The sequence below is a fragment of the Struthio camelus genome, chromosome 14 (genome assembly GCF_040807025.1).
Source record: "Struthio camelus isolate bStrCam1 chromosome 14, bStrCam1.hap1, whole genome shotgun sequence".
Lineage (NCBI taxonomy): Eukaryota > Metazoa > Chordata > Aves > Struthioniformes > Struthionidae > Struthio > Struthio camelus.
Window position 1 is genome coordinate 20,443,224 of NC_090955.1, and position 14,133 is coordinate 20,457,356.

A 14,133-nucleotide genomic window follows, 5' to 3' on the forward strand; every position below is an offset into this window, starting at 1 on the left:
TTTTCTTGAACCTGTAAAATTCCGAGACCAACAATTTTGAGAATGTATGTTTGACTTCCAGTTTAGAAAAGAAAGTATCAAAAATAAGGAGTTTGTTAGGTATCAGATCCTTTCATGAAGCTTGCATGTTCCTTTCATGCGATTCAGATGACAACTATCAAACTTATAGCCAGTCAGTGTCAGGGGTGTCATATTTGGAAGCAAAGTCAAACACTCATTGACCTTTGCAGTCTACTCTATATAAATTTAATAGATGTGGGTGGTTTGGCTGAAGAGAAGTTTTATTTAAGTGCTTTAAAGCCAGAGATATTATGAACAAAAATATCTACTGTTTGATTGATTTTTTTTTTCTTTTTTCCCTGAAAGTACTGTCCACAAAGGTAAAAACGTGTTCACCCCTGCTTAATCGAACGAACTAAACTAAAGAAATTGAATTGTCACATGACATGTCACATTCACAATGCCATTCAAGAATGGAATTTTTCTGACAATATTGTACAGTAAATCTAGAGCTTTGGTTTTATACAGAATGTTTTTCTCACTGAGTCAAATGGGTTTGCTGATTTCTGGGATTTTTTTCTTAATAGAAAGGACTTGACACAAACATGTCATCTTATTTGTGATAGTGGCAATACAGAAGAAAAATAATTTAAAGGTTAAAAATGAAAGTAAAATACATCTTTCCTGAAGAGCATGTATTTTTTCTTGTGTATCATGTGATCAGTAAGGCTATCGCTCAAATTCCATTTGATTTAGAAACTTTATTCTGAAAAATTACCGGAATAAGATTAAAGGCTGCTACCTGTTTCCGGGGAGCAGTTCCAAGTGTAAGATTAAGTGAGAAACTAGAGAAAATATCTTATTGTATGTAATATGACTCATTAAGGCTTGGTTTAATGGCAGGTAAAAATGGAATATTTCAAAGTCTTTGAGTTTAAAATGGCAGAAGTTGAATCCAGAGTTGGGAAATAAAACTGATTTGTCCCATTCTTTCTCTTCTTGGGAAAGAATGTTATCATGAAATGGTAACTTTCTAAAGGAAAGGATGGTAGAATAGACAGATTCCTAACATCTTGCTGCTCATCAGTTGCTGGCAGATCTAGAATGTGGTAAGAGAAATCCCCTCAAATGCTTCTTTCCTGATAGTAGTAGCTGACTATCCCTTTGACTGTGGCATATTCTGCAGACGTGACTCAAGCCTGAGAATGGCTTGGTACATGGTACTAGCATTCTGTGCCCTATCAGAATCAGTAGGATGTCAAAGTCCCTGCTCAGAAGAACTTATGTTACAAGAAACGGAGCCAGGAAATCTAAGCCACTGCTTAAATTAACCTTTTTTTAATCTGAATTTTTTTTTTTCTTTCTTTGTATGAGGATCAGAGGTTCCCTTCTGGATAATGTAGGAGTCTTGTATATAAAATATACCCTATCCAAAGACACCTTTAAAATTAAATTCATATGTAATGAAAACTTGAAATAGTCATACAAATGTGAATTTTAGCATAAATCCCAGTAAAAAGAGATCTGAAATCAGATATTATTGGCTTACTCAGGTATGTTCATTGGAAAATTTATAAGAACAGAGAACACTGATCCGAATGGTAGAAACAGACAGATACAAGGCTTTTGGACTAATGAACATCATGAGAAACAATTCAGGGTGGAGGCATGATCTTCCGAATGAAATAGTTATCAGGTAAGAAGTGCAGCGCTGTCAGAACTGCCTTTTATAGTAATCTAATGATGTAACTTTTATTTTTCTTTTGTCCCAAGCTAAGTACGCTGGAGGGAAGGTTGTGTATGGGCAGGAACATGGCAGAAGACTCTTTTTTACGATAGAAACTTGATATTGGCAAACATTTAGTAGGTGCCACAGTATTAGCAGGAAAAAATTGTGCAAGATCATCCATGGAAAGCTTTAGAATACAAAAAAAAAAAAATTAATTAAATTGATGGTATTTAATGCATTAACTCCTTTTGGAAACAGCAATTTCAAAAATAACCATCTGTATGAATTATGAGTGGTTTTTAAAAAAACTTCAAATTCACTCACAACATTAAAAATACTATGTTCTGGGCTTCCTTTTGTTAGCTGCATTTATTTTTCTTACTTTTAAGGCTGTCTGGGAAAGGACTTAATCCAGCCTTAACTCCAGTTAAAGGGGAGGGTATTCACTTTTGGGGGAGGATTTATCCTTGACAAATTCAGCAAGATCACTTTTAATGAACTCACATTTTTCTCTGTGTGAATTCAGTTCTTCTGATCAACCTCAGCAAAAAAAAAAATACTGTGAGCAGGGAAATATGGTTGACTTTATGCTTTTAAAAATTCCAGTTGCTGCAACTGGACTGTTAGAAAATTATCTATTTCATGCAGTGAATGCGTGACCATATAATTAAGGGCTAAAAACTACAAGCTGTTCTAAAATTTTCCTCACTTATCTCCTTTTTATGTATGTCTGTAACTGAACATGTTAGTAATTGGATTTTTGTTATTTCCAGAATTCTATCAGGAATCTAAGGTTTTCTAGCTGTTCTACAGAAATGTAGGCCCTGGTAGGGGTGTGGGAGCATCTGTAGTGTACAAATGAAGCAAAAACTGACCCCCAGAAGGAATAAGCAATTTGACTAAATTCAGAAAAGCAGTCAGTGGCAAAACTACATGCTCCTGACTTTCAAGGAGCTCATTCTTTCCTCCTGTAGTATTGAAATTTCGTGAGGTTTTACATCATGAGCCATCCTGGGAATGAATATGGTTGAATGAAACCCTCCTGACTAACCTGTACTTTTTTTTTTCTTCTTTTAATGAAAAGGTGAGGACAGGGGCGTTTAAAACTTGCTTAAATAACAGTACCACAGGATGTGAAACCACTAGCTCATAAACCGCAACTGCTTCAAGCACTGGTTAAGAGAGATCATGTGTTGCGAGACTGTCGAACATCTGGTTGAGAATTCTTACTAGCAAAGCATTTTATCACATGCTTGACTTGAAATGCATACGTACCTGCCATTGTGGAATAGGTATTTCATTCCCTTTTGAGACTAATGAAAATATATAGATTGGACTTCAATCTACAGAAGTAAGTAATTAAATCTGTGGTGTATCAATACAGCTGGACGCTCCTGAACCCTCCCTAGGATATGGCTGCAGCGTGAGTGAAGATCAGATTCTAACAACCAGCTCCCTTTCGTGGTTTTTATTTGCTACTTTGAGTTGTGGCTGTTTTCCCTTTTATTGAAATAGGGTACCTTATTGGGGGGGGGGGGGGTGCCAGACCTTAAATAGGATGCAAGATGCCCTCATAAGATTTCCTAAGAGGCTCACTATTTCTTCTGTTGAATTTGTCACTACGGCTAAATTTGAGGATGAGCAGCAATTAAATCTGTCTACCTATATGTGTGTGTGTGTATATATATAAAAATAAAATGTAATGATGAAATGCAGTTTTAAAAAAGAACAACTTTCTTTTAAAAGCCATTAGCAATATAGTTAAATATATTATTCTGAATTTTAAAGTTAGATATATTTAGAAGTTTTTGTGTTTTTCAGAATGTGTTTGCTACTGAAATGGTATTTCAAAACATTAGAAGTCAATTACCAGTCGATCTGATATGAGTGAGTTGACCTCAGATCCTATAGGGGAACAGTTATCCTCATATATATAAGGGCACTTATTTAATTGGAAAATTTGTTGGGGAAAAAAAAATAGGAATGTGCTGCTTGCTGTTTAGCAGCTAATTAAACATTTTTATGTGCAGCAGATGCTGTATAGTGTCAAACCCACCCAACCTTTACACTGTTTGTCGTACTGCCAGTGAACTGGCCTCTCACTTTACAGGTGTTTCTTTACTGCAGAGTTTGCCTGTAATCTGAACTGGCCTTGTTGATCTTGCATGGCTAAAGTAGCCATTGCATATCTTGATTTTTGGCTTTGTGAACTTTCTTTGTGTATAGCATTAGAATGGGTCATTTCTTGTTCTTCTGAGGGAGTTTTGCAAATCCCAGTTTAATAGTTCCTAGTTTACTCCATCTGTTGATGCATTGCCAATGTTCCAGTCTGTACAGTAAATCTTTGCAAGACTTGAGAAATTTCTTCCTCATCATTTATGTAGGCTGAAATCTTAAACTGTATTCTGTTCTGTAAACCATTTATCTCTGCACTTTTTAAAAAGTGGCCTACCTTTCCCCTTGAGGCCATTGGTCTTGAATATATTTATTTTTTTGGCAGAGAGCCATGAATGAATCATAGCCTAGAGCAGCCTACAGTCTGAACTCCTCTCCATTGTTAATATAAAATACTTTATGCAGTTGTTACAACATTTTGCTATGTAAAACTTAAGAGAAGAGAGATTGATTTCAGACATACTAGTTGCTTTTGAAGTTCCCCAACAGTATGTGGAAATGATTTCTTCTGGTCATACAGCTGTAATCCACTAAAATAACTGGTGATTGCTGCACGGGAAGTTAGTTCATGAGAATACGCTACTAACTCTTTGTTGCGATGAGATGTGCTTCTTTCACAGAAACAGTCACATTAGCTTTTGATTCCATTTGTAATTTTCTTGCTTGTACCCTCCTGCTCCATTTCCGTAGTCTGTATTCATTTATTGCTTTGGTTGTTCGTGTTCCTGACTTAGTTTTCAGGTCTTTCATTCCAGTCGTCTTCAGCCACCCCTCTTTTCTGGTTTGGCTGTTTCAGTGTGGATATTTTTTCCTGCTCCATCAGCTTCCCCCCCACCCCCTTCCCCGTATAACCATACTTCCATTAAGGGCAACCGAGACATTCGGAGTACTGGAGAATTCCTTAGGATAGTCGGCAGCCTGGGCCTAGCTGGCTCCGAGATTGAAGCACGAGCCTACAGAGTTGTACTTCAGTGGCTTTGCCAGAGAGAGTAAACTAGCCGGCGCAGGATGAATGGTAAATCAGGATTTGACTAGATATATAATCCATAGATTTTTGGTTTCCACTGCTCTTTACAGTCTTTAATCCTTGTATTGAGTCCCTTTGTTAACTTGCATATATGTGTGAGTCACCCTCTTGATGAGTATCAGAATGCGTGACTGCTTCTAAAATTAAGGTTTGGGGAGTGCATAAAACTGATCGTGATGCCTCACAGGATGTTAACTTCCTCCCTCCGCCTGTGGAAAGGTGTGTTCTGTACCGCTTGCTCACTTCCCCATTTCTGCTCCCCCTCCTTTTTTTTTTTTTTTTTTTTTTAAAGTATTTGAGCAGTGAGTTCCTCCAGGTGTTTGGCTATATATGACCCTTCAAATACCTGCTACACTGAGTGCACCTGACTGTTTCAACTGCAGAGTCTGTATTTCTCACCTGTGCTTCAGTGAGATTTCTCTTTAGATTTGGCTGATCTTGCCTGTCAGTGAATTTCTCCAACAGATGGAGTGTAACAGCTGCAACATTACCGTAAACAAGGTGCCTGTAGGTAACATACAGCTGAACTTTCTATGGACGCTATAGTATCCCATAGCTTCCTGAAGCTCGAAACAAATACTTTTGCCAAAACGGGGAAATAAAAATGGATATGGAGGCCACTATTCTGGAGTGCCTTAGGGAACAGAACTGTGAGGTCCAAATACTTTAAACTGATTGAAGAGGTAATGTTAGAGCCTGTTCTGACTTGGAAAACCGTAGAACAAACATAGCACTTGGTGAGTATCCAGTAAGGGGGCGGTCCAGCCACGGCTGTGACTCATGCCTTTTCCCAGCCATTAATTTAAAAATAGAATTGAAATTGAAATATACTTTGAAGGTTAGAATGTCAGATCACTGTGTGTGTCTTGATAGTTTTTAATGGGTAAGGTGTTCACAGAGGACAAAGCATTCTTCATTTTCAAGGTCACTTGTACTGGACGTATTTTCCAAATATATATATATAAAATTTTCTTTTTATTATCTACTGCTGGAATAAGAGACACTACCTTAATATAGTTTTTTTTCTGATATAGTTTTAATTGGGTGAACAGCCACTCTGTTACTCTCAGTACTACAGTTTCATAACATTGTTTAGTGACCTGATTTACCAATTTTGGTAGACAAAAATCTACAATACCATTGTTAACTGATCCTGAATTTAATGACTGTTTTTAGGGGAGAGACTCTAAGCATTTTGCTGTGCATGTTATAATTTCTTAGTCAGATTTCTTAAATCAGAAATGTTTAAGAACTGGATTAGGTTTCTGTAAATGAACATGGAGCTTCAGACTATATAGTCTGAAATTATTCATAAAGAACAAATATTGTAGTTACATATTCTAGTCCAGTGTAAGAACCTGAATGTCGGTTTTGCCCTCAGAATCCAGCCTTATGTCAAAACCTTTTCATGAATGCCTACTTGGTGTACCTTTTATGAACTTTTTTTTGAAGAAAATGACAGTCATGCAGCTGCAAAGACCAATATCCTTATATGACTGAAACTCCTTGCAAGTGTCATGGCTTTAGAGGGTTCTTCCCAGTTTTCAATCTGAACAGAAGCTGATTCTTACAAGTTTGCAACCAGAAGGGACTGTCCTTAAAAAGCAGTTGGACACAACAGTCTCTGCTTTGGTTTCTTCAATTGTCTCTGTGCCATGAGGCCGCCTTTGAAAGACTTGAGCCTGCTGTTTAAGGTATCTCCTCTATTCTATAATACAAGCAAAGTAAATAGATTAGTTGAAGATCTCATTTTAGCTTTATTGAATTAATGTATATTACTTTTCTTATATGGAGGCTATCCAGCTTTATGGTATACTTTGTGAATTTGAAAGGTTATGTTCCCAGTGGATTTTTGTTTAATATCTACCTTCTGACAAAGTTTCTTCAAACCTCCTATTTTAAAATTACTGGTGAAGCATGAGAAGAGAAGCAGCGTGCTGCTCTTCTGCAGTGATGAAACATCTGGCTCACTCCGTGTAGAATAAGAGCCAAGAAGTTAGTGGGTTCTTGGAAGGCCTCAAGAAATAGTGCCAGGAGAGGGGGAAGAGCTGATTAAAGCATCCCACCAATGCCTGTCACAGTGCTATGGCATTACAAGTTAAGTCTGGATCAAGGCTTTTTGAAGTCAGATTGCTTTCATACTAAAGCCTTGCCAATCTTTCCCTTCATTGCCTCTCAAGTCTGGCATTGAAATGTACATCCTTGATGATGAGATTGTGCACATTCTCCATGCTTATGGCTAACTCTGCATTCTTAGTTTAGAAGATTTCCAAATAGGAAATTGAGTCAATAGCAATTTGACAGGTCAAAGGTTACTTGATACAGACAACAATAGATGCTAAAACTCTACGTTGCTTTATACTTAAAAGTTGTACTTACATAGGATCTGCTTTTAAAGTAGAAGCATCTATTTTCTGTTGCTCTTATTATTTAAAGAGCGTGTTTTGCCTGTTCCTTGTCTACTTTGTCACTAGCTTCAGCAGCAATGTCTTTCTAATATGAAAATGAGTATGTGTATTTTTTTATATTAAAAACAAAACAAAAACCCTAGAGCTCCAAACCCTTCTGTCCTCTTGAGTTCATGACTGAAATGACAATGCTACCTGATGTTCCGCCTGTATTAGCTAAGCTGCCCAAGGAACTGTCCAGCCCCAGTCCTGTCCATAATAAGGAGCAGGAGTGGACTTCATGCTGCAAGGCCCTGATGAGGTTATCTGCAGCCCTTCTGGAAGGTATTCTGAAGTCATAGTGATAACAGCAGGTCTGGGAACCTGAAGAGAAAGCCCACTTGCTCTGAGATGAGTGGCCTAGAAATTGCTGATCAGTAAGATCTGAAAGTCCTCAATACTTTACCAAGATTAGGCTCTAAGAGCTATGCAGTTGGCACATGGACATGGTATTAAAGTTAGTGTAGGTACTCTCATCCAATAAGCATGACTAAACTTGATTCTTTGAGTGTGATTCCGTAATGCCAATCTGGGTTGAGATCCTGAGTTGTCAGGATAGGTGGGGATATTAAAAAGAGCTTTGGCAAGCTTTTGTTGTCAAGTCTGTTACTTTTAGGCAGGTGTATTACTTTTGTCTGGGGACTTACTACTGGTGTCCTTGGTTTTGCAAAAATTCTGATCTGAGTAACTTTTTCTTACAGCCTTGAAATGCATACAAGTTATGTACTTTACAATGACATATTATGTAAACTCTTAGAACAATTTTGTCATAAAATCATAAAGTGCAACCTGTTCATAATTTTAGTTATGCTAAACTTCTCTCCCAATTACACTAAAGTTTCTCTTGTCCTATGTGAAAGGATAAAAATCTTATACATAGCTAAATCTATTATATGGATATGTGTGTTGCACAAGGAGAGAGGTAAAATCACAAATCCTTGCAAGTTATTATCTGTTATACTGCAGTGTTAAGTGTATAATAGATTATTCTGCTTAACTACCCATGTGTATCACTGATTACACCGACCTTTTTTTTTTTTTTTTTTTTTTTTTTACAGTGAGTTTGCCATTCACAGTTTTGCTGTAAACCAGTTGTGGTCACTTTATCATTGTTTATCAATGAACTTCAAACAAAACTTTAGCAAATAAAAACCAGTGAGTTTATGCCAAAGGGTGCTTTTTAACTTGTTAATCTGATGCTCAGTTTTTGCTCAGCTGTCTTATTTTTCTTCATCTTGTGTGAATCTCCCTAGGATGGAATCTTCTGCTCTAGAACAAAGCAAGTAAAAAGTTTCTGTGGCTAAATATTTTGAAACAAGAGTTAGTGGTGTTCATATTTCTGTTTGACTCTGAAGGTATCTCATTGTTTGCTTGAAGATTATACTGCTGGTATGACCCTGATCCAACTGAAATTATTCTGTCTCTTTTAATCTTCTGTTGGATGATGGGGCAGACAATTATGAAGAGGGCAAGCTTTGTCTTGAAGGTAATAAATTAACCAACTCCATCAACTTACAGTTTGGATCAACTTGTCTGTCTGGAACTGCTGCAATTTAACATACTATGGTCTAATGAAATAAACTATCTTCAAAAAATAAAATTTAAAGCGTCTCTTTAAATCTTATGAACTGCAGTGTTGTGAGTTTGGGTGTGTTGCTATGTAAGATCGTTTTTAAATTCAGAGTTTAGCAGTGTTAACGTTAAGGGAAAATATTTGCTTTTGAGGCTGTCTTCACTGTAAGAATCTAGATCCATTTGTATTGCACCTCAAAGCTATGTAACCTGTTTTAGATAAAAATGTATTTTGAGATGCTTTTAAAAACTGACATCATCTATTAAAATGTAACCTCTTTTACAGAAAGATGGTGTTGATAGATGCATTATAACTACTGAGATATTTTGAGGTAATGACATGTCATTATTAAGGTATGCGTGTGATACATAATGGTGTTTTGTGATAGCTTTGTAAAATGTTTGCTTTGTAGCACAAAATAATCATCTCTGCAGAGTTTGTATTAGTACATCTTGCTCTTCTGTTCAGACTTAAGGTAACCTCATGCACTTGTGTGTTACAAAAAAATCTATATTGCTGCTGTCTGGGAAAACAAAAGTGAAAATGCAGTAAGAAAGAGCAAGAACTTGGATAAATTTCTCTTTTACATGCAGTAAATGCCAGCTGGCTAATTACTTCCTTATATGGACACCTAAAGGAAAAAAACAACTCCTCTTTGCAACTTTGCTGTTGTAATGTTGACTGAAGCAACACAGCATGTGCTCCCTGTTGCTAGTCTTAGGAGCTGAAATCAGGTGAAAATAGTTTGACAAAACAGGTCTGAGCCCTGTTTCACCTTCTCTGAATAACCATGTCTAGTTAATGCTCTTTTACAACTGTAAGGCATATTATTATTGTGGTCCGCAGCTAATTGCCAAAGGCATTTTTTGCCAACTCTTATCATAGTGGAAATGTTTATTTTTCAGTTGGTCATGGAACAGTTGTCAGGCCTCATTTCAATAGTAGTTCCAAGATTAATGGTTGAGTATGGTCTGTAAAACTATGCCATCAGATTTCCCTATAGACTACTAGTGCACTTGATGTAACACCTTTTTTCTCCCTTTTCAACAAGCTCCTCTCCCCACTCTATCTTAAGAAAAAATTTTGAAACAAGTTCTGAAACGGTGGTTAACTGTTCAAAGAAGTTTCTCAGAAGTGTGTCCAGAAATGAACTAGCAGCTTGTGTTGCTCATGAAATACTGGTGTCTCTCCATGCAACTGTGCTAACATTGTTCCACAGCATGTTCAGTGGGCCCAATGACTATGGGCTGCTTGTCCAAGTTCAGGGTGACAAATCTTTTGTTGACAAACACCGTCCACAACAGAAAAGGTAGATGTTTTTGGTTATTGTTAAACTGAAATACCCACTAGTAGCTTTGGACTTGGCAGGATTTGAGTTCTGTATTGCTCATTGTTTGCTTGCCCTTCCAATCTCCAGGCATCTTGCCTCAACTCTCTGTTGTACGTTCCTCATTCATAGTCCTTTATCCCTCAGGCACTGCTTAAATCGTCCTCTGTTGCATTGGCTATACTGTATGGAGTGCAGAAATATTTCAAGGTGTCATTTTGCTAGAATTTCACTGACTTTCCAGTGATAATATACACAGAGAACAGGAGTGGCAACTAAAGTCTGTTCCAGGATTTGAATCACATCTTGGACTCCCTACCTGGCTGCCTAAGCTTTTAGATCAGCCACTGGGGTCTGTCCTAGTGCTGCAACAAAGTACACCTTTGCTGGTATCTGAGTCAAAGAACCTTTGATAGCATTCAATTGTAAGGTATATGCAAAATGAGGGGGGGAAAAAATGTAGCACCTAAGCAAAACTAAAATATGGTTAATCAAATAATTGTTTTTGACTTATTCATTTATTAATTTGTGAATCTGCCTTTTAGGGAGCTTGACTGAATATTAGCATATGTTCAGCAACTTCAAGGTTTTCTTACGGCTTTTAGCTGGTAAGTTTTGTTTATCAGAGACTTCCAACATATGACAGTTAATTTGCACTTCAATTTTTTTTGTTGTAACAAACATTGACTCCTAACTTCAGTGGGGAAGTCTGTCTGTACTAGTAATGTTTGCCTGGGAACGCGTAGTATTTTCTTTCCCAGAAAGCTTTCCTCAGACTGCTCTTAAGATGTTTGATAAATACCCTGCTCTAAAACTTTTGCTGGGAGCTGTAATAGCATATCCAAAGGATCAAAAGGTATTTTGACCTCTACTTTTTAAAGCTCTTTCTCATTCTAGAAGCTCTGCCTCTTTAAACAAAGAAACCCTTCTTACCTCTTCCCTTCCAGCAGTTACAAGTGGGAGTGGCATACTTTTTTTTCTGGAAGATACATATTAAAAAAAAATTTGTGGCTAGTCTGGGGCAATTCATCCTTGTGACAGGTACCCCTGTCTATGTCAGATCTTTTCTTGGTGTCTATGGTTTTACTTTCCATGTTTCATAGTATTTTTCTTGTTTGGTATTTTTTTTCCCCTCAGATAACTTTTACATTACTAATTTGACTTCCATTTTTCCAAATACTAGATCAAACTCCTATTCTGTTTGCTTGGTAATGAAAATATTTTCCAGTAGTCATCTAATACAAGATCATCTCTTTAAAAAGTGTGCGTATTAACATATTGCTATAAATATCACTTTAAAAATGTAATAGTTATATTATTAGGCTACTTGCCCTTCAGTTTTTCATCAGTTGAAATCAGTCTATTACCTATACTAAGTGTGCTGAGTCTGAATCTGGATTTCATTTAGAGTTTGGAATGCCTTATTTGGCTAGCTTTTGATGGCCCTCAAATCTCATGACCTGTCCTTAGAGGGATGTGGAAATACTTAGTTATTCACTCAATATACACAGTTAATCTCAGAAAATACTCACCAGTTATTCTTCCATGATTTTGGTTGATGTTTAAATTAGAATTGGAAAGCAGAGATTCTTCATAGACTGTGTATCTTCGAAGGAATCGAAATAAAAGTGGGTTCATGCATTCGTGACTGTTGCATTCCCTGCAGTTTCCAGATGCTGCTTGGCGGCTGTGGTTCTTGCTTTAGCTGCATCTTTGTGTAGTGGCAGGAGCACAGCTCCTGTATTTGTCTCGTACATAAACCCCTGTTTTAAGATCTAATATAAACCTGCTGTATCTTTTTTTTTCCTTCAGGAAAGACAGACAATGGCTGCCATTTACACTTATGCATTTCGTATATTAGCATATGCTTTTGTCATATTGAGATGAGCGTCTGTTGTCCCGTGCTCTTTTCGGCTTCTACTGTGAATCTGCAATCCTAACTCTTATGCTAAAGTGGTAAGCAGTGGGGCTCAGGTCTACTTGCTGTCTTTCCTTTCCCTTTGCAATGACTGCAAGAGCTAGCTGAAGGAACTTCGGTTCCTTACAGCATTTGTAAATGTAAAACGTAGCATTATTGGACCTCACTCTCTGCAATGTTCACTGATGGTCAGAGTGGACAACAGAACATGTGTACAGTGCTTTTCCCTATCTCTCTGCTTTTGTAATTAATTCATGCAAGCTGAACTTCCCATTGTACTAAACAGCATAATCATGTTCTTTAGAGTACTCTGGTAGTGTAAAATACTGCACTATTTTAATGTTTTACCACACAAAAATATTGTGTAGTCCAGGACATGAGTGGTCTGGATCGTATCCCTGGATGTCTCCTGTAGAGAAACTTTCTGGTTATTTTCTTCTTAGCTCTTAGTTGCTGTTTCATTATGCACGATCTTTAATTAGTTTGGAAAGCTTATGCTCGCTTTTCATCCTCTGTAGAAATTATTTAGTCTCAGGTCAGCTTCTGAGAAACAGTTCTTTCAGTATGAAAGTATCACCTGTATGCTTCAAGTTTAATTTCACAGGAGGACTGTCAAAACAGGCTAAATATTTTACCAAGAGGTGCTCCTAAATTGTTTGAATCTTGGAAAAGAAGATTTCAAACTTGGAGTTTGTCATTTCAATGTGACTTGCTGAAGTGTGGAGTAGGTGATGGTATTCAAGGGGCAGGGAAGTGCTGAGATTTTTAAAGGTTGTACTTACTGCTTTTCACAGTAATCCACTCTTGAAAGGCTGGATCACTCTGGTTACTGGCTCACTTTCAGACTTTTTGTAATTGCAAATGAGAGGTCATATTCCAGTAGTCTGGACTGGAAATCTAGAAGAGCTCTTCGTTGACTGCTGTGACAGCTCAACTTCAGTTTCAGACAACTGTCTGCTTTTTCAGTGCTTCCTCAGCTGAATGAGTCATATCGACTGCAAGAGGGGGCACTGTAAAACAACAAAAAACCCTTCCAGAGTAATAAAAGTAAACAGGAAATAAAATGCTAGACCTATGCAGCCCTAAAATCTTCCAAGTTGCATTAAATAAGGGGATATATCTCCTTCCTTGCCAAACGCAGTTGTAGTACGTTAGAATTTGGAGAAAAAAAAAAAAAGCTTTTCCTTATTTATACACTGCTTATATAATTATTGGTGTGCCCAGTAAGGCAGTTCCTCAGCTGCTGCCGCTACTGCATTTGCGCTGTAAACAGACGTGGTCTATTTTTCTTTAAGAGGGAGTGCTTTGCTTTGTTCTTAAACTTTGTTTTTCCCTTAGCATGTCTAGAAAAGCTGCTTCAAGTAGGGCTAATCGGCTCTCAAGAAAGAGCGGACAGGCACCGACCAACAGCTGTCGCTTGGGAGAGCGTTTTTAGCGGCTACCTGCGCCCTCCTCTTCAGCCAGACAGCGCTTGCATGCCTCTTCCCCCCCCGCCCCCCCAGGTTGGTTTTTTTTTTTTCCCCTCCACCCTGTCCCGCCCCCGTCCAGCGGCGGCAGGGCCGGACCCCGTTTCCAGCCCGCCCCGCGCTGCCCCCCTCGCGGCAGCGGCGGGAGCCCCGCGCCCCCCAGCCTCCCCCCCCCGGCCCCCGGCGGCGGGCGGCGCCTGGCTGCGGCCCGGCTCCCCCTTCCTGCCGGCTCCTACCTGCGAGGATGTGATGTCAGCGCCTCATTACCCTAATTATGCTGACCTCATAGCCGGGCCCAGCCAATGGGGCTGCCCCGCTCTCCCCACCTGCTAGGAGGAGAATTCCATCATTCCTGGGATTCCTCCCCGGGCCCGTGCAGCCAGCGGCGCCGGGGCCCCGCTCCGCTCCGCTCCGCTCCCGGGCTCGCCGCCCGCCCCGCCCCGCCCCGCCAGTAAACAAACCGCCGGCCGC

General features: G+C 38.6%; 1 protein-coding gene and 1 long non-coding RNA gene across 9 annotated transcripts in view; one reads left to right on the plus strand and one right to left on the minus strand.

Moving 5' to 3' along the window:
- The window catches only part of TAMM41 (TAM41 mitochondrial translocator assembly and maintenance homolog), a 33,356-nt gene extending 24,721 nt beyond the window's left edge, over positions 1 to 8,635 (plus strand). For 3 of the 8 annotated variants that reach the window (XR_011144037.1, XR_011144036.1, XR_011144032.1), the window contains 2 exons: positions 1,554 to 1,696; positions 2,814 to 8,635. The gene's annotated coding sequence lies outside the window, so the exon portion shown is untranslated. Of the gene's footprint in view, positions 1 to 1,553 lie in introns of all 8 variants that reach the window. The other 5 variants (XR_011144034.1, XM_068960357.1, XM_068960354.1 and 2 more) reach the window with 2 other exon arrangements.
- Positions 5,949 to 14,094, minus strand: LOC138069214 (uncharacterized). The gene is made up of 3 exons (XR_011144057.1): positions 13,899 to 14,094; positions 11,811 to 13,206; positions 5,949 to 6,639 (listed from the first exon to the last, which is right to left on the minus strand). It is a non-coding gene; the product is annotated as an uncharacterized lncRNA (long non-coding RNA).
- Positions 14,095 to 14,133: the final 39 nt, after the last annotated feature.